We start from the raw sequence: 21,343 nt of genomic DNA on the forward strand, positions 1-21,343 counted from the left end.
TTCCTTAAGAAGTCTACAATGAGGCCAGAGAATTCTGGGACTAGATAGAGGTGCCATCACATGAAAAGACATTAAGGATGATGCCAGCTTGCCCATCCCCATATTACAGCATTCCGTGCTGGCCTTACACATAAACAGGGTTTATATGTGCATTAAAACTCTATCAAAGTTTTATAAGGAGAAGTATATTATTCAAATGCAGATGGTAAATTTATCTATTCCCTCCATGCTTCATTTTAATAGAATTGTTTAAAATAGGCTCTTGTTGTTTCTTATGGTTTGCTGAAAGAAAACTGTTTTAGTAAATACATTTTTCTGTTGCCACAAATCATTCTTCATCTCTTCATTTCTTGAATGTTATCTGGATGTTATCAACATTAATGTAGAATAGCTCAAAAGTCTTCATTAACCAGGAATGTTGATTATTTCTAACACCAGCCACTCTTCATTTAGCAGTTTTAATAACTTATTCCACAGAAAATGGCTTTGAGGATTTTTCTATTCCCTCTTTTACCCACCACCAATTTTGGGGTCATACTGGACTACTTCTGTGAAATTCAATTAGAATATCATAACAGTTCTCCAAAAATTTCATCACTTTAAACATGAATGGTAAAATCTTGAAAGGAATACTCAGTAACTGCCAGAGAGGGTTTATTAACACTTTTGTCAGAAAAGTGTGTTTGTTTTAGACAGATCAATCAAATCTACTTGAAATGATGTCCTTGAGATCTTAATGGTTTTGGCCAAACATTCATATTATACAGAGGAAGAGAAGATGAATGTTCTATTTTAGCTTAAAAGAAGATGGAACAAGAAAGCAAAATAATTAACTAGAAGTAGTGTCTTCCTCCTTAAACATCAGGTAAGTATAGGACATTCAGCTTTCACACTATTTGCGTTTTCACCTTGTTTCAAGGCACCAAAGCTTTGCAATATGACAGCCTGCCATCTTTCAAGTATTCATTTTGTACACAAAAAATCTCCACCTGCAAGCATGACTAATTCTCCCTGGAAGTGACCTGCAAGAAAGGACAGTTGTGCTGATAAACTATCTATGGAATCTTTTACCGAAATAGGAATAGGGTAAGTTCTGGGCATCTTTGTCTCAAAGGTCTGAATACAATACATATCATAAAATCTGAATGATTTTATGGCCCCCAGGGCTCTGTAAATACAAACTTAAAACCCCTCTCACCTTCAGCTTGTCCCCAAAACCCAGAAGCACACCATGTTAGCCTTATATAAGAGGAAAAGCTTTCATAACGTGCAAGTATTGTAGGAGACAAGTGGTTAATACAGGACAATGTTTATGAGGAATTCTTCTTCCTTTGTTCTTCCCCCACTCCCTGATTTACAAATGAGTCCTTTTGCTCAGGTTTAATGTGCATGCTGGATAAAAGAATGGGAAGAATGAGCAAGTACATAGGCATCCTTTTGAAGGATTGGTTGGATTACAGAGCTCATCAGTACTGATTATCTTCAGTGTAAGAGGATGGGGACAGCTCATTTTAAAGAGAATCAGAACTGGGAAGCCATTTGTGAACTTGCCCCTATCAATAATCTACACTGGGCAAACACAATATAAATTTCTGGCTTTGGGGCCAGCCAAGAAAACTTCATTTTGAGCTCCACTCTCCATTTTTAGCTGATGTCACTCAAGGAGAAATTGCAGAGCTGGGTGGACAACTCTGAGCTTTTCCAAACTTTGTTTATCTTTAAGCCATCTGAAGTCAGTATCCTAAACAATCTGGACTTGAGCCAGCCAGTGCAACCACAAAACAAACGTGTCTCTCAGGGTCTTCCATTGAGCTCAAGGATGCTGCTAGACCTTGCAGGAAACAGACTTAGCCTCTCTAGTAATGTTGCCTCCTTAAATATCCAAGGAAGCCTGTGCTTCTGTCCCTTGAACAGTCACAACTGAGTTGTGTTTCACAGCCTGGAAGAACCAGCTAATCTGTCATATCTAGGACAAGGCATCACCAATGTCCTCCCTCTGAACTTATATGAGTCTCAGTTCCAGGAGAACTGTGGCCCCAGGAAGCCAAGGAGCATGCTGAGCTGACCTAACCAAAGGCATGGATGGGTAGCTATTAATGGGGAATGCCTCCCTTTCTCCTCCTTCCAGGCCCTATCTACCACCAATCCACAAGAACCAAGACCATGTGATGGAAAGGTACACCAGTCACCTTTGTCTCCTTTCCCCAATCATTTATTATATGTCTTTACATAATGATGGCTTCTCTGCCTCCTTTCTTACTTCTTTGTCATTTCTCTTCCTGCAACCACCCTACCCCACCCCATTTATCTATTACATATAAGCTGCCTTTTCAGCCTCACCTTTTTTGTTTTCTCTCCTTTTCCTGCTGATTTGAATCTCAAAGCTTAAATGCACATGCCACTACCCTATTTATGCAAAATTATCTCTTTAAGGCAACAAAAAGGCATATCTGGAGCATATCTGGAGTCATCCCTAAAAACTGCATTGTGTATGCAGTCCCAACTTTAACTTCCGGGGATTGTTCACTGTTATTCCTGTAACAGCTTAAATGCTATCTCCCCCTAAAAATTATTTACTCAGTGGTTGCTAGTTTCCTCTTCACTGCCATTTCTCAGTGATATACTTTTATTGTGATGTTACTCAATGAAGTTCAACCCCTTTCTCTAAAGCTGGTATGACCACCATCCAAGTTCATATTGACTTTGGGAGGTGTCAGTTGTAAATACTGTTTAGTTAAAAGATCTTGCTTGCAACAATGGGTTAGAATTTTTGGCACTTCTTGGCTGCCATCTAGTGATCATCCATATGTGTGTAGCCAACATGTTTACAGAGATAAAAGAGCAGAGTCCTTTCAATTATACTTTCAACTACATGCTTTAAGCTAAGGATGGGCTAGTCAGTTTCAAGGCTTTGTACTGTCCTTTTGATCACTGGGCAGCAACAAAGAGAATTTTGTACCTGCAGGCTGCCTGTTCAATTGCTTAATGGGTCAATAGATCTACCTCACAGAGACCAACAGGGAAAAAACATGCACAGCAACCAAAAGAGCTGAGTTTTTAATCTGTACTTTCCATTGTTTTTGTGAACCCAGGGACAGCACAGTCAATGTCAGGGCTGTGTGCCCTGTACCTGGACTGGACAATTGCTCAATCAACCCGTGTACATTCCATATCACTACAAGCAAGAGGACAAAAACCCTCTGCAATTTAATAGGTAAAGTAAAGGTAAAGGTTCCCGTTTAGTTGTGTCTGACACTAGGGGGCAGTGCTCATCTCCATTTCATGGCCGAAGAGCCAGAGTTGTCCAAAGACACTTCCGTGGTCATGTGGCCAGCATGACAGTCACAGAATGCTGTTACCTTCTCACCAAAGCAGTGCCTATTTATCTACTCACATTTGCATGCTTTCAAATTGCTAGGTTGGCAAGAGCTGGGGCGAGTGCAGGAGCTCACTTCGTCACACAGCGCTTGGGTCTCGAACTGCTGAACTTGCAACCTTTCAGTCAACAAGCCTGGTGTCTTAACCACTGAGCCACCATGCCCCAGGGTCCCCCATGTGGGGGAGATGGGTGGTGATAAAAATATGATTGATTGATTGATAGATAGATAGATAGATAGATAGATAGATAGATAGAATAATACCCAAATTATGGTCTGCAACAGCTACAGCTCTCATATTCCCTGGGCAAATTTACCAAATGTGAAGTTCATGCCCCACTAACACAGGGAAGGCTACAATAGACACATATGTAAATTTTTTGTTGGTAAAGAACTATTTCCAACAGTTGCTTTTTCTAATCACTCATGAACAAGTTTGCTCTGCAGGATAATAGCGCAGAGAGATGGAGCGAACAATGCACACAGTATTCATGTAAAGCTCCAAAAGGTATGGGTGGAATACTGACAATCATCTTTTTGACTCCTTCCCAAACATCTACTTGCAGACAATTTCCCAGGATCTATACGCTCTGCTGGTGATTGTTCCTTTCTCTACAATATTTGTTACTCAGTCAACATAGCTGCTTACTCCTACAACATGATTTTGTGTGCAATCTGATTTTGCAGAGCTACTGAATTTAACCTAAGATAACTGTGATAGCCCAAAGGCCCTTCTGCTTTGCCTATCTAGTAAAGCTGTTGAGATCAGTATGGGCTGTTATAGAAATGTCCTCCTACCAAGAGAACATGCTTGGTTTGCACTCTAAATCTTCTTTATCCGTTTATTCATCTGTCTAGTGACCTAGAGGTGAAATAGATAAGATCAGCAACATGTAACCTTTCTCAGATCTCAGGCCCATCTAGAGAACCCAGTTTAATCTGTTAACTTCATCATCCCTGTTTCTCATTCTCTGTCTTCCTCAGGGCAGATCTCCACTGCAATGTTGCCTATTTAGCAGTCATTCCTTTTGCTAGAAGGAATCTTGGGGACTGTAGTTCTGAGGTGGCAAGCAAAATCAAAGATCAACATAAAGTAATTCTTAGCTCCTGAATGAAACTACAATTTTCAGAGAGGATGGGGCAAGAGATCCCCGAAGGTAAGTGTATTAAAAAAAAACACTATACATTAGCATAACATAGGCTGGCAGCAATAACCATTTTGTGTCCAGGACTGCATATTTTTTTTAATCACCAAGAGAGGAGAAGGAAGACAGAGACCAGATCATGTCAATGGAGACACAACAGCAAGAACAGCCTTAATTACACTCTTTTTCAGGATCTGTTGCAGATTTGTTTTAAAAACATGAAGCCTTTCAAAGGCTTTATTCACATTTCGATGGAGAGCCACACCATAATTATTTAATGTTTTGCTACTGAATTTCTATGGCATGAATTTGGTAAATTCCAGGATATTCAGAAACACACATAGGGAATCTCATAGACCATGGGCTCAGGGGCATCCCTAGGAGCAGTAAAAAAAAGTCAAGATGTTTGGTCAAAATCCCTTTTTATGTGTATCAATGTATGTTTTTATTTATTTGTTTGTTTGTTTATTTCTATCCCGCCTTTATTATTTTTATAAATAACTGAAGGCAGCGAACATACCTAATACTCCTTCCTCCTTCTATTTTCCCCACAACAGCAACCCTGTGAGGTGAGTTGGGCTGAGAGAGAGTGACTGGCCCAAGGTCACCCAGCCAGCTTTCATGCCTAAGGCAGGACTAGAACTCTCAGTCTCCTGGTTTCTAGCCCATTGCCTTAACCACTAGACCAAACTTGATCAATCATGTAATCATGTAGTGCTTCAATCCCACAACCATGGCCAACATCTTGACTTTTTGTCCCCTTTGGTGGGTGTTCCTATTTAGGTTGCCCATCTTCACTGCAGAACAATTTTCCCTGAGTTGTTGCACTCTAAATGCAAGTTACTGTGACAAGTGTCAAGCTGGCTATAGAAGTTGAGAGTACAATTCCAGCTTGCAAACTCAGGCTGGTTATAAATAATGTAAGTTGTAGTCTACTATATCTCGAGGGCACCAGACTGATGAATTCTGATCTAGGTATAGCTTTAATCTTCCTCTCGCTCCCTCTATCTTTTTTTAAAAAGTGTCATAGTGCTCAATGATCTTCACTGGATACCTTCCAAGACCAATATGGATAATAATGATATATTTTTTTAAAAAAACAGATAACTGTTTAAAATGAAATCTGGGTGGAAAAGGTGAGGAGTTGATCTTTACTGAATTAGACATTCTAAATTTTCAGTATGAATTCCTTTCCTTCCACAATAACTTTACACACATTTTTATTGGTCATACTTGCATGCTTTTTTATAACTCTTAGCTTAAAATTGGCCTCTGTCTTCTGAATGCATAAAGCCACAGTATATTTGTGGAACACATACAATTTCAACATTTTTAATGCTTAACATGGAAATGTTGTTTCTTTTTATATCTTAAAGTAACAGTCAACAAGATTTTTAAATACAGATACAACATGCATAGAATGATGCTTGCTTAGCCCAGCAATGCCCCTTACTGCATGTGTTGCAAAAGTCATGAAATCACAGATAGCTCTGCCTGAGAAAGTTTACTTGTGGATGATCTGCTGCGATCCTAATGACAAACCTCACCCACTGATACTGCTTGGCAACTTTGTCCATGTAGCCAGCTGTTACTTAGTGGGAACTGCAACAAAATGTTGCCAGGTAAAGTGCTCTGCAACCAGTGTAATGGTATGTGGGAAGGACCTTGGGAGACAGGAGGAAGAGTCACAGACTAGCCAATGGTCAAATAAGAGGCAGCTGAGCCCACAGAAGGAATGGAGGTGGCAAACATCTCAGAAGGGACCCTCCCTAGTTCTTGGGCTGTAAAGGTGAGGGGGGAGTGACATACTTTCAGACTTGCAAGATTCTGTTAATGTAGTAACCTTACAATAAAGATAGAGCTAGTAGTTCTGAGTGTGCTCCTTGTCTGGACTACCTCACAAGGCTGACATCAATCTTGTAGGTCTGAAAATACATTTCTTCCCCTGTCTTCCAAGGTCAATCCCACATACCATTACAACCAGCCAGCTGTACCTTCTTCCAGGAAATGTCTATTTCTCTTTCCTTTGTGTTCTGTCCCTCCAAAACACACAAACACAAATCTGTTAGCACTGTGAGACCAGTAAAGATGCACAACCCTCAGATAGTCCTCCTCCAAAAGTTTCTTTTTTTTTTTTACTTCTGCAAACTGTAAAGTTCTCCCAAACTTGCCAATTCTTCTGGTTCTGTTTTTCCTACCTTAGAAGCCATACAGAGAGGGTGTTAACTATTTCTTACACAGAGGATTCTTTAGCCTTTCCTATTCAGAGCCACACCAAGACAAGGCACTTCTGAACAAATTACTTTTGTGTTAACTTGACAGCATCAAGCGGAGGCACCTGTCATAAAAAGACAAAAGTTTTACTATACATGATACATATTCCACACATAGTTACTATAAAATAATACCAATAATAAGCACCAGCAGCCAGTATAACTTTGCAACATAGGTTAACCCAATGTTTCTCAACCTTGGCAACTTTAAGATGTGTGGACTTCAACTCCCAGAATTCCCCAGCCAGTCATGCCAAGGTTGAGAAACACTGGGTTAAGGTGTCACTGCTCTTTCCTCAGTCTGTTATAAAGCATGGGTGGATGAGAAGGACCAAGGGGTTCACTAAACCCTTTGCTTGGCCCCTGAGTCTTACAGACTCAAGGGAGAATTTGTGTCAATCCCTGTGTGCAGCCCCATTAGGCAGCATGAGCCTGGCAGCTTTCTGAGGCTTTGAACAGCTGCCAGTCATGTGTTGTTTAATGAGGCTGCTTATGAAGATGAATCAGCTTTGGGAGAGCTTCATTAGGCAGAATAAGCCAATACTTTGCTTCAGCCTGCAGGTCTTTGTACCCTTGTGTTGCATCTTGTCTTGAGAGGTAGTTTTGTGTGCCATCATGCAATGCCACTGAACAAATGCCACACCAGTAGTGATATAATAACAATAGCTTTGCTGGGTAGGTAATGGTGTATCCAGTCCAGCATTCTGTTTCTTCCATGGTCAACCACATATTCTGAGAAACCTTTGAGCAGGCCAAAGAGCACCAGCATCTATGTGTTCATGTTTCTTACACTTGCTGATCTGTTCACTTGCCACACTGAGCCATGCACCCTTCAGTCAGTGTCATTGCTTTCCACTTGCCATGATGCTTGGACTAAAGGCTGTTCTACTGCAGTCCATCCTATGCAAACAGGATTTCTCTCAACAAGTAGTGTGTGTTACTGCATAAAGAACCATAACTGACCATATTGTCTTTTACTAGGTAGCCCATAGGGGTGCTTGGCACACCCCTACCTCCCACTTGTAGTCAAAATACTAAAACAGCATGACAAGATATATAACGCCATGATGAGCAAAGAAAAGGATTTCCTTTCTTGGTGCAAAAATTGATTGGAAGGTCAAAACCCTTGAGATCACACTAACCAACAGAGCAATAGATTGGCTGAGACATTTCTGCTCACTCTTTGGCCAGGAAGGTGGGATCTGAGTTGTTCTTGGTTCTCTGAAAGAACATGGGACAGAGGTGATCATACAGTCCTGGCAATTTTAATAATCAGAATTAGTCTCTCAAGCTCTTTTCCATTTTACATGTGAAATAAGAAGGTCTGGACAACAGAGAAGTTGGTTATATTGAACCCTTAGTAACTGGAAATCAGAGGCATATTGCATCTGAGAAAGCACAAGTAGGCAATTATTAGCTTAAGGCTAACAACATGTGAACTCCAGGGCCTCTATGCTTTCCAAGTGCAGGTTATATACTCCTCTGTTTATGCAAGAGACAAGGGCAATACCAGGAAAAGGAAACCAGGAACAGCAAATTACATTTCTGGGTGCGCAAGCTATAACAAATATGTTAGAATTTTTTAAAAGAGAATCAGCAAATTTCACATTGATATCAAGGGATTCATAAATATGTAGAATGGGGAGAAGTTACTTATGCCTCTTCTCTGGAGCTACTGCTGATTATTAGCAAGCATGGATCTGCCATTAAAAGTAATGGTCAACCTGTATTGCAAAAGGTGAGATGAAGAGATGAAAGAATGGAAAGTGGTAGGTTCGTTAAACCCTAAATAAGAGTGAATGGGCAAGTTTATTTCTAATGCGTATTAGTTTTAAGACTATTCTGCCATATTCGTATAAACCTGCATTCTTTTTAAATTGTATTAAAATTGTAAGTGCTGTAGTTAATAAACATATAAATACATATTCTTGAAGATACTTTTTTCCTGCGAAGTGTACCTTTTTCTAAATTTGTTTTCTGCTGATGTATACATTTCTATGTACATAACTTATTCTAAAATATACAATGGTACTTTTCTTGCAGAAGACAGATACAGATTAGACAAGTTCATTCTACCAACAAAATATCCTGAAGCATTCTTAGCCCAGTGTTATTTCTGTCTTGGGCACTCAGCTTCACCCACAGTAGGACCAATTGTCTTCTAATCATTAACTAATATTGGGTATTGATATACCCAATATTAAATTACCATGTCTTAAAGAATTTAATCTCTTTTACAGGAATTCACTCCATTCATCTGATGAAGTGAGCTTGCCCCATTAAAACATACATGAAAATAAAAGTGGTTAGTCTTTAAGGTAACACTTGTCTCTTTATTTCTGTAAATCCAACACAATGCCTGAGCCTCCAGTCTGAAAACCATGTATTTCCAACAGCCAAAGAATACCAAGTACCATAGAAGTGCTATGTTCTAAACCAACTTTAGTTCCACAAATAACTTCTATATAATACACCTTATTTTTAGTTGAGAATTGAGCATGATTGCCATTAATGCTATTTTTCTTTCATCTTCAGAATCTTAGTTGCTTACTTGAATATGTCTTTTCCTCCCACAGTCCTTTAAAGAGAGAATTTGCTAAGACAAGCCATGTTAGGCTCAAGAAACCCATACATGGTTTTCTACTTTATAATCTTGTCAAGAAACGGAGAAGAGAAGCAACGTTTGCTTAAACTTATTGTAAATAGTGTGATAACTAACTTTAAATTAAAATTAAAATACTCAGCCTGTGTTTTACCAGAGCACAACATGTTATGGGAACAATATTTTTTTCTGCCATGTCCCCATGATTCATTGTGTCCTCAACCCTTAAGTATTAAGTTTTAAGTTGTCTGTAGCTGCGCCAGTGGTTAAAGCAGTATTTTGTATTATTCTGACACCATCCAAAGGTAAATTCAAAGCATATGAAAACTTTCTGACCATATCACTTTTACCTTAAAGGGAAGTCAAGGAAATCAAAGCAAGATCAGCAATGGAGACAGCAAGTTTCAAACTGGTAATTTTCTGGTGACTCAAGAAGGAGTGAATGATGTTGTCACCAAGTAGTCAGGAAAGGCCCCCAAAAATGTGTCAATAGTGTATGTTTTTCATGCAGGCATTTTACCAGCATGCAAGTTTCTTTATTTCAGTAACTAGTCTCTATAGAGAAAAAGAAGCCAAATCAGGACAAGGGAAGCAAGTATTTTATTCATCCCTTGTGAAGGATGCCCTGAAAGCAGATGAAACATGTTCTGGTTTTTTTTCCCCCAAATGAGTTGTGTTCTAGTTTTGTAACTTGCAACTCAGTACAATAGAAAGTACTTCAAGAATCCTGAGGTTGTGAGCAAAAGAACCTGCAAGCGCACTAAAAATAAAAAGCCAGAATGAATCATCATGATTATTAATATTAATTACTTTAACAAGTAAATCTGAGGTTGTATCTTGCCAATTAGGAGATCTTATAATATATTCTCTGCTACACTGGTAGGAAATTGTCAAGCTTCACCTAGTCCAAAGCTCAAACTAGAAGGCTCACAGCCAGAGATTCAAGGACATAACTCTCCTAAGATACTTGTAATACAGATATAGAAAAGCTATATTATCATTATCATATATTATCTTCATTAACAATGAAGAAAATCAGCTATTGCAAACTCAAGACCCTAACCCTAAACTTACATTTCTTTCACTCACCCATATATTATAATACTCTGCATATCTCTCAACCCGAGAAGTAGTTGGCACCTGTTTGTTGTTAGTGTCCCAGATTAGTCTGGTCTCAGTCCTTGGGCTTTCAACCTTGCCAGCACTTGTTCTCACAGCAGTGAGGTTCATAATGTTTCAGTGACAACCTGAATGTTCAGAACATTTTAATTAAGACCATAATAAATATTTTAGCAAAGAGACAATGACTTTATTTTTATTAGGTAAAGTACAGGTTAGAAGGTCAACTGCCCTACATTCACATTCCAATTAATGTATCCAGACCCCTTTGCTGGCCCTGAAACCTATTTATGCTGGCATCTTGTGGAAATGGAAATCTGATTCTACCAAAAGTTAGGGCAAAGTTAGCTGTATTTAGTTCTAAATAAAATTATAAGAGGAAGAGAGGAGAAGGATTAGGCCAAAGCACATCTAATCCAGCATTCTGTTCTTACAGTTCTCAACAAACAAAAATGTCTAGTTTCCATCTGGCACCACACTGTCCTTTGATTCCAGGTATAATATATAACCATCATGACAAATAGTTATTGAAAGCTACTTCTTCCATGAATGTACCTAATCCTCTTTTAAGGCTGTACATGTTGAATGGCAACAGTACATTCCATAGCAGCACATGTCATCTTACATATGAAAACTATCCTTGATCAGTCCTGAATTTCTCAACATTTATCTTCACCATACTCATTTTCCAACTCAAAAATCAGAGATCATGACATGAGTAGCACTGTACCTTTCATTTAAACACCCACAGTGTTTAAATTCTCACCTATCCCTCTTCCCTGATTAATTTCCATCAGGCGATAGAGACATCCCATGATAACAGCTAGGCTCCCTGCTTCACCTCACTTAAAAAAAAGATCCTTCTAATTAAAAAATTAAATGGGGGAGGGGGTGGAGAGCTGACATGCTGCAAAACCTACACCATTATCTTGATTTACAAGAATGCCTCTGGGGCCCAAATTTTGTATTCCTACAAAATAAACATGGGGGTTACTGCACTCCAGTGAACAGGAGGAGGAGGAGGAGGAGGAGGAGGATACAGATGATGGAGAATATTCTGGGAGGGTGGTACACAACATCTCTAGTTTGTCTTTTGTAATTGACCATGCCAGCTATTTTGTGATTAGACCAAAAAAAGGTGGCCATCTTGTGAAAACACTATGGTATGCTCTTGAATGGGCTCCAAAATCTAGCTTTATATAATTTCTTTTCTCCACAGAAAGCTATTGTAAATTTTTAATTGGAATACTACCCTTGCAATCAATAGAAATGATAAGAATAGATAAGTATCTTCAAAGGTATTTATTTAAAAAAATCAAAGCAAAACTCTAGATTTTTTGCCGTTTTGTCTTATTAATACTTATCCTGGTCACTGAATTTAGTGCAATTTTTAAAATAAGAATTTTATTATATTTAAAGCAAAGATGAAAACTACAAAAAAGTAAAAAACCTACAAAAAGAAAAAGAAAAAAACTAAAGAAGTGTGAAAATACAAGAAGAAAAGAATTTTAAAGAATACATAAAGAGATGACTTCTGACTTTAAACATCAAGGATGTACAGCAATTTTCCATAATCGATCCCTTACTCTATATTAAACTAAAATCACATTTCTATAAATCATTCCATTTCCACATTATAAAAATCACTAAATACAATTGCTCCCTCCCCTTATATTAAAAAAAAAAGAAATATATAAACCTCCTAATCAACTTCCCCCCCAAAACAACATCCTTCCTACCACTATTTCTATCATTTCTGTCCATTATAATAACGATCAAACTAAAAAACATATAAATTGTCTACTCTTATAATTAATAATACTAAAATTATATCAATCATAATCCTATTAAACCTAAAACCAAGTATTCATTATTATACTTCATTAATCTTAATCCAAATCATTAAAAAGAAATGAAGTCAAACAAATGTTAAAAGCAATCCAAATGAACATTCTTAAATCTTTACCCCACTTCAAAATATACCAAAGCATTTACCTATCTCCACATTACACACAAAGCATTTTTCATACAGAATTCAGACAGCCCAACTGCCCCCCTTAAAAACTTCTCATTAAAAAATGTATTTTTAATGTATTTCAATGCATCTCAATGTATTTTTTTTCTTTTTATTTGTAATTCTGGTCGGTGACCGTAATAATAAAGTGTGTGTGTAATAGCAGGGAGGCAATTATTTATTCTCAATCCTCCTTAGTATTTGGATGGGAAACAAGTCAAAACTTTAAAAAGATTTTTTAAAAAATTAATCCCAAAAATAACGATAAGCACCAAGAGAGAGATTGCTTCTCCTTGCTGTAAAAAGCCTATCTTAGGGTACATAAACTTTTAAAAAATAATAAATTCGGTGATTTAGAAATGGGGTGGCCAGTCTTACTGTCACTTTAAGGCTACAGAGTGGCTTGAAATGGTGATGTCCCAGCCTCCCAGCATCTCTTACCAGATTAGTGTGAATGCTGTTTGTGATCCTCTGGCTTGAAGGCGCCATTCTGGAGGACAGATGGGATGATTCTGAGTGATTTCTGTCCATGAAAAAGCTACAGGGCTTAAAGGAGAAACCTGCCTGAGCCCAAAAAAACTGCTGTGTTGTAGTCCTGCCCATGGAGCTTGCGGACACAGCTGCTCAGTCTGCCATGTCCCCACCGGAAGTCAATTTAGTGCAATTTACAAAGTGAGACTTCGTAATTTTTTCCAGGTTATTTTGAATCACATTATAGAACTTGTATACATTTTATGCATCTGAGGACAAAGGTACCTTTAATTTACTTTTTACTGAAGTAAAAGAAAAGTTAATTAAATAATATTAATTAAATTAATATTATTTGGGAGGAGGATATCACATTTGCTCTGTTTTTATCCTCCACCAGCCTAACAAAATGAATTTGTCCCACATAAAAAGTTTATGACATTCAGTAGTAGAAGAAGAATTACGTCTTATCTACAAGTTTTTCAAAGGAATGCTAGGATTTCTCTTTATTTTAAATATGTCCATAATACATTATAAAAAAAAGATCAAATTCACTGTCTAAGCTATTTTTCCATGGAGGTGAACTAATGCAAATTAGACAGAATGACTTTTCCAGATATAATTGGGCTGAAATGAGGTGGAAGGAACAGAAAGACAATTAACTTTAGGGTCCTCCCCCTTTTCTATTTTTTTGTAATAGAATAGAATATTTTTTTGTAATATAGCAGTTTGGAGTAGGTTTTAGTGCCTGCTGGTAGTACACTGTCAGGACTGCCAGGAAGAATTATTCAGAGACCTTCAAGGGCTTTGTTTATCTCATTTTTCAATTAACCTCTGTGTTTTAACTTCATCATAATGCCTGCACCAATTCACACCAAACAACAAATAAAAATCCTCTTTTTCTGTCATTGTGTCAAGACTAGGGTTTTTGCTGTTGTTGTTTTCCATAAGGGGGAAAAAGATAATAAACATGCATAAAAAAGACAAAGTATATCACATATTAGACGAGATCAGTGCAGGTCATAAAAGGCATAATATGATTGCTTCTGCCTTAATGTTTCTTCTCTCTCTCTTTTTTTAATATGCAAAATATATGAAAAAAATGAATGGGTTGAGATGAAGGGGAAGACCAAGAAAGTTGTGGTTGGATGGGGTTAATGAGATCCTCAGGACATAAAGAGGCAAGAAGTTTAAAGAACAAAAAACAATGTATTGGCATATGGATGTGATGGAAGCAAGAGTGATTTGCAAGAATAGAAAGGTATGGAGAAGTATAATGAATGGTGTTTTAGAAACTAGATTTAGTTATATTTCCTTTTCTTATCTCATGCCTTTAATTTCTTTGATTTACTATTTCTTATGCATTTTTCGCACTTGGCATAACATAGCTGAACCCAAAAGGGAACAGTGTGAGGAACGTGTTTGTATATGTATGTATATATGTATGCTTTCAAGAGTTACAGCAATGACTATAATTACTGCATAATGCTTTTATGTCAATACAGTTGTAATATAGTTATTTCACATTAATTTACTACAAAGCACACTTCCATATAATTAGCTGGGAGCAAAATTAAAATTAAGCTTCATACAGCATTTAATAATATTATTATCTATGAAGCTAACATTCCAAAGGCAATATTCTCTCCCCAAACTAAAGAAAAAAACCAAAAACATTGGAACAAAGGGTTCCTACGTACAAATAACACTTAAGAGGCAGCTCATGTACACCTAGACAACCTTCCTATGACCTCTAAAAAGAACAGCTCTGTCTTCAAGACACTCCCTGATACCCTTCATGGCTTCTAAAGCTAACTATGCAGGAATACAAGGCCACGCAGGAGTAAGAGGGAGAGAAGGAGAGAAGATAAAATAAAATAAACAATATTACCTTCCTTTTTGTAAATGGAAGGGAATGTCTTGTTGTTCATGATACAACCATCATGTGTGGACAACCACAGAGATGAGCTTGGAGAAACAATGGAGGAACAGTTATAAAAACATGTCTTAAGTCCTAGAAACGAAGAAAATATTAGAAACTCAAACTGACTCTGCTTTATCAACCTGATATATAAAAGGGAGGGAAGGGAAAACCAAGTTAGGCTTTCAAGATTCTGTTACTATAGTGTATCTCGACAAAGTAGACTTCCAGTCATTATTGAGGAGTCTGACATCACTCTGGAAGCCTCTCTGTCTTCCCATAATTCTTTTAAAATCCAAGATTACTCAAGAATGATAGAAAGAAGTATAACAAAAAAAAATCAACAAAGCCAGCTGTGGTTCTCTTCGCCCCTCCAAAATAAAGTTAAGTTCAAAAACACCACCAAAAGAAATTGAAAGACATTCTTTAGCACCCTGAAAAAATAGTTCTTAGAGAGTTGCTGAGAGTTGGGTGGCATATGAATAATAATTATTATTAATAGAAAGCAACTTCAGAGGAAGAAAACTTTTGGAATCTTTGCATGGAAGTGCATGTTAGATTAGGAGATTCTGCAGGGGAGGATCAAAGTTTGCAAGATAGTGGGCACAGCATCACAAACTAAGCCCTATCTTGTCGTACATTTGTGACACTGACACAGGTACAAAAGGGGTTGACCTTGGATCACAATGCTGCACCTACCATGTTGCAGACTCACACACACACACACACACACACACACATACAAACACGGATGCCACTGGGGAAGATCTGTTAGAGAATCTTGCATTGAGCTTGGATTAGATGACTGGTAAGATCATTTCCAACTTGATGATTCTATGACTCTTATGTATATATTCTCTCTCTGACACACACACACACACACACTGAGCTTATTTTAATCCCTTTAGCCTGTAAGTTAAAAGCTACTAAACATCCATTAAAATATCCATTAAAACTCATATTCTTGTTTACTAAAGAGATATGATTAAAGACTCCATTTGTCCCTGAGCTCATCGTGCTTATAAACATAACAATTTCTACTCTGAAACCAAGCAAGAACCTAAATCTTGGGAGCTGGGATTTCTGCTGTCATTTTATATATGTTTTATATATTTCAATTGCTAAGCAAAGCAGTCATTAAACAAATCTGACCCTATTTTACAACCTTTTTTGCAGTGATTGTTAAATGAACCACTTGGTTGTTAAGTGAATCACACGGCTCCCCATTGATTTGCTTGCCAGAAGCTGGCTGGGAAGGTCAAAAAGGGTGATCACGTGACTATGGGATGCTATGATGGTCATAAATGTGAACCAGTTGCCAGGCACCCAAATTGTGATCACATGACTGTGGGGACACGGCAACGGTCGTAAGCGTGAGGACCAGTTGCAAGTTGGTTTTTTTAGCACAGTCCTAAGTCTAAACCTTCACTAAACAAATGGTTGTTATGGGAGGACTACCTGTAGTTGTGATGTTTTTCCTAGCAGCCAGAGCAAAGAATTTCCTGATGATGTGATGTTATTACCTGATGATGTGATGTTATTCTTCAGGGAAGAGAAATGGCAGCCAAGCTTCAGCCATCTAGAGGAGCACAACTTCTCAGTACTGGTTCACTCGGTTCATCACCAAAATTATGACTATAGATGGACATATGTGTCCAGCATTGATTCAGATGAACTTTTCACAATTTTTTTTCCAGCTGGGATGTGATTTTTGTGAACTGCATCAAAATTACTAAAAAAGGAAAGATTTGGGCATGTAAGCATCTTGCATATAGGCTTTGCAAGTATGAATGGAGTGTGTCTGCATAAAAAATGAACCAAATGGATTTCCCTTATGTCTCTGCTGTGACTGAGGAAATGGGACATTTCTGCCTAAGGTAACATTACCCTTGGAAATGAATAGTACTTGACACTAGCCCAATGAACAGAGTATTGACCATAGTTCTAAAAGCTACATCATGAAACTGCATAGTCTTGGGCAAGCTTTCCTTTTCACACTGTCTATAAAGTAGAAAAGATAGTATTTTATCTGAACTGGGTAGTGATGCATTAAAACTGCAATTCTATGCACTACATTGCACTATATTCCATGGGAAATAAGTCTTCCTGGATATAATTAGATTGATTTCTAAGAAAATACGGAGTTTATGATAAATAATATAATTTTATAATTATAATTTATACCACCAAAGATTACAATAATAATTTTATTAAAACAATAATAGCAACACTATTGTGAATAATAAATATTTGTGAATTGTTTTTCAATTATTCAAAGGCCATTGCATGAAGTTGTTAACTTGCTTTATATGAATTATTCTTTCTGGCAATTTACTACCATTATCTGAGAGCTAAGAGGGGAATTAGAGATAGAGGCTAGGTTTATTTTTCATGCTAAACCACACATTTTAATTAGTGCTTGTTGAATAAACCATAGTAATTGAATTCAAACTACACATTTAACCATCTTTTCCCAAACTGGGCATCCTAGAGAGGTACTGACTTCAGCTCCCAGAACCCCTCAGCCAAAACGAGCGTGGCCGAGAAATCTAGAATTGAAGTCTATTTTTCAAGGATATTCTTGAGAAGATATCCAAGGTGGGGAAAGTTACAGAAAGCAATATGCCATGACTTAAAAACAACACATATTGGGTTTAGACTACGTTATAAGCCAAAACCAAACAAATCACCTTACGTCTTAGTTTACTTAAGGCCACCTAGTGAGGTCTTCCAAGCAGAGAGATTTTGTAATTCAACGTAAACCAGGTCTGATGTTATTAATAGTATGAACCAGGCTTTGTTTTCATGAATAAGCTACTGAAATAAAACATTTCAGAAGGTCCTACGGAGTTGTTCCCTTGAAGTAAAAAAGTCAGCAGGAGGAGGGGAAAAATTCTGATTACAGCAGCTTAATCTTAATCCTTTTTCTCTGATCTTGGCAAAGGATTCTTAGCAAGTAACTCTATTTAAATAACTACCCAGAATTAATCCTTTTGGTTGCTCAAGGCATAAAGGAAAAAATAAGTAAAAAGAAAGAATTCAGAAAAGTGTTGTAGGTATTTCATAGAACTCCTCACTTACGACAAAAAAGAGTTTTTCCCTTTTGTTTTTGATAGCCCAGGATGTCCCCTTATTACTTTGCCCTTTCTTTTAACAACACAGTTCAGACAGTAGGTATTTTATATTTTGGGTAGTGACTTTAAGTGCCTCTGTCATTTACAGTAGACAGTATAATACTGTATGCAGGGAAAGAAGAACATTTTTCAGCTATATGCTGGAGGATAATTTAATAATACAAAAAGAAGCCGTACGTTTCTGTAGTAACTTGGTGAATATTCTAGATTCATTTCCAGATAGGAGAATCTTCTGTTTGAGTTCTTATTAAGAAAAGACCATTTTGAACCATTTTCACCGTATGATTTTATTACTGTTTCATAAAACACAGCACATTAGACCCTCAAGTCATGTTTATCATTATCTCTTTAATTTCCTTAGTAATCCTTAGACAATCATTTTAGCCAGTTTCAGAGAAGCAGATGCAGAACTTATTAACCATAAGTCCCCAAACCGCACCACACTATAGCATGGTAAGGATCAGACCTTCCACAGACAGGAATAAATCAGTTTTGCAGACTGCAAATTGTCGGTTTTAAATTAACCATAGTGCAAATCATAGTTTCAGAGTTAAAGCTCCTGCAGTAATTGAATATGTGAATAGAAAATTGAACCATGAGAGCTAACCTCATCTTAACCTCTGATCCCTTTGCAATCTACCACCAATCCTACTAACATGAATATTGGCAAAGGGAAGGATCCTATGTGTAGTGCTTCCTAGGATTTGAGATGCTGTGCAAAAAAGCTTCCACAGTGCAGAAAATTTGTACCTAACCACAAAAGAATGCCTCCACTTCCAGACATCTATATCAACACAAAGATATTCTGTCTACTTTACAAACAACTAGATCCCTAGTTAATTTACTGAACTGAACTCATACTGGTTTATACCATGAATGATTATGTTGTCATCCAAAAGCAGACAAGCTGTGATCCATAACAAATATTCCCTCTGCCCAGATTATGTCACCTAAATTCTGCCTCAAAATTCACTTTCAAACTCTCCCTCAACGATTTAAGGTTTTAAGGCCTATTTAAAGGCCTGTTTTTTAAAAAGTTGAATTTCACAGTGGGTGCAAGCATTTGTTCTTACCCTACAAATTGAGGAGCCAGGATAGGCAACCACTGAAAGATCAGTTTCCAAATTCAGTCCTGAGGAGATACTTTCCAGTGACGTCTGTGGAAGTGGAGGGGCATGGTTGAATATTTGAAGGAGCACTTTTGGGCTATGCAAAATGCTACTTTTGGGAGGCAAAATGCTACTATTCCCACCTCAAAACCAAACAGATAGTCTGACCATTTAACACTGCCAAACTTGGTGGCCATTTTACAAAAAAAAATTCAGTAGCATGGCCTTGTATTCTTGGGGTGCTCAAATGTATACTGGGAAGTTAGTTGTACTACCGGGTAATATTTTTCCATCTATCTATCTATCTATTTCTGTCAGGTGGAGCAGGAAGTCTGGGTAGGTAGCAAGGGAAGTTTGGAACTGAATTAATGCATGTAGACAGAAGCAGAATTTGCTACCAATATGGTCTCCCTTATTATATTCCATTATCATATATACACTGAAATGCCACTGAAATATAAGAATAGAAGGGCCCCTATTTTAACCTTCAAAAAGATGTTCTATATTATACTGCATTAACTAACTGTGGCATTTTTGTCCATATAAGAGCATGGTTATACTTTTTTTCTTGATGAACATATTGCAACCATTTTAATTATTTTTTTTCGATTTTGGAATCTGGCTGCTGCTATCATATGCCAAACCAGACAGGTAATGGAGAATTTCAGGAAATTTTAAAGGAACCCAGACAAACCCAGACAAACTGTAGACAATTGCCTTCTAGCATATGCCCCCAATTTGGCAATTGTCTACTCTTCCTCTGTAACATGCTTAGCATAACAGTTAATCAAGCGCTGCAGGTTGGCAAATAAAATGAGTCAATAGAACTTTGTTATTAACTGCACCACAGATATTGCACCGGTCCTGGGAAAGGCAGGGTTCTCCTTGAACTAAGCAATTACCCAAGATCGTGCAGTGTTAAGTGCTAACACATTGCCCAATCAATATCTACCGCAGACAAATGGTTTGATTTGTGTCACATCTGACCTAGACGGTAGATGCCAGAAAACAGATCAGAGGAGAGGTCCCAATTTGGTCTGTAGAAGATGAGTAAAGCAATAGCTACAGAGCACAATGTGGAGAGGAAAACTTGAGTAATTGCTAACACAATGCTGTTTTGACTGTGTTATTTAAGCACCAGCCATAGGTCCTAATTCATTAGAGTTACAATAAAGTATGGTTTCTACAGTTAAAAGTGACACATGAAAATATTTTCTCCTTTTTCTTGGCTGCTGACAGCATCATACAACACAGTTAATACAAGAGGAAAACAAATTCCACTAACAAGCATCATGCTTTGTAGTCCACTAACAAGCATCATGCTTTGTAGTCTATTAACTGTCTGTCGGCCAGAGTTAAAGAACTGATTGTGCAGGGTGTTCCATTTCCAATTAATAATACCCAAGGATTAATAAAGCAATTTAGGAAATGAATGTACCAGGTAAGGATTTATGGACAAATGAAAGTTGTTTTATTGTAAATAATTCTGAATTAAATAAAATTGAAGCAAAGATATTTTACAGTGCAGCAGAAAATGTCTGGCACATTTTCTCAAGTTCTGCTTCATTCTGAAAGACATTAATGGAAGCAGATTGGAAACCCACAGTTTTACCAAGGAAAAATAAAAGCTCTATCCTGTATTTTCCAGGGGTATTATAACAGCTCCGCTCGTAAACATTTTTCAGTTGGTCATCTAACGACATGTGATCAGCGTTCTTAAGTAAAGTTCTGTGCATGTTAAATAATTATGTTATAATAATCATAGTGCATTATTCTTTGTTGGAATATTTTGCTAATTTCTGACCACTAAAGAGTTCTACAGGAAAAATGCAGAGAACAGCAGCTTATACTTCCCGGTGGAAGGAAGGAGATGGAGAGGGAAAGGGGGAGAGAGAGAGAGATGCATAAAGACATACATTGCACCCATTATGGAATGTTGTTGTATGCTTCCTACTCTCCAAAAGTGGAAAACTTTCAGAAATAATGTAACACTATGACTAAATTGGAGAGCCAGTTTGGTAGAGTGATTAAAGGCACTGGGCTAGAAAGCAACAGACTGTAGTTCTAGTCCCACTTTAGGCACAAAGCCAAATGGGTCTCTTTGGGCTAGTTACCCACTCTCAGCCGTAGGAAGAAGGCAGTGGCAAACCATTTCCAAAGAAAATTGCTTGGGCTTGTCCA

At 37.5% G+C, this 21,343-nt stretch overlaps 1 long non-coding RNA gene across 1 annotated transcript in view; it reads right to left on the reverse strand.

The window, feature by feature from the left end:
• Window positions 1-7,052: 7,052 nt before the first annotated feature.
• The window catches only part of LOC134496182 (uncharacterized), a 90,363-nt gene continuing 76,072 nt past the window's right edge, over window positions 7,053-21,343 (reverse strand). Inside the window, exons 2-3 of the long non-coding RNA XR_010067870.1 lie at window positions 10,487-10,644; window positions 7,053-7,536 (exon numbers count right to left, since the gene is read on the reverse strand). This is a non-coding gene — a long non-coding RNA (uncharacterized LOC134496182). The remainder of the gene's footprint in view (window positions 7,537-10,486; window positions 10,645-21,343) is intronic.

This window comes from Candoia aspera, chromosome 4, assembly GCF_035149785.1.
Source record: "Candoia aspera isolate rCanAsp1 chromosome 4, rCanAsp1.hap2, whole genome shotgun sequence".
NCBI classification, from domain to species: domain Eukaryota; kingdom Metazoa; phylum Chordata; class Lepidosauria; order Squamata; family Boidae; genus Candoia; species Candoia aspera.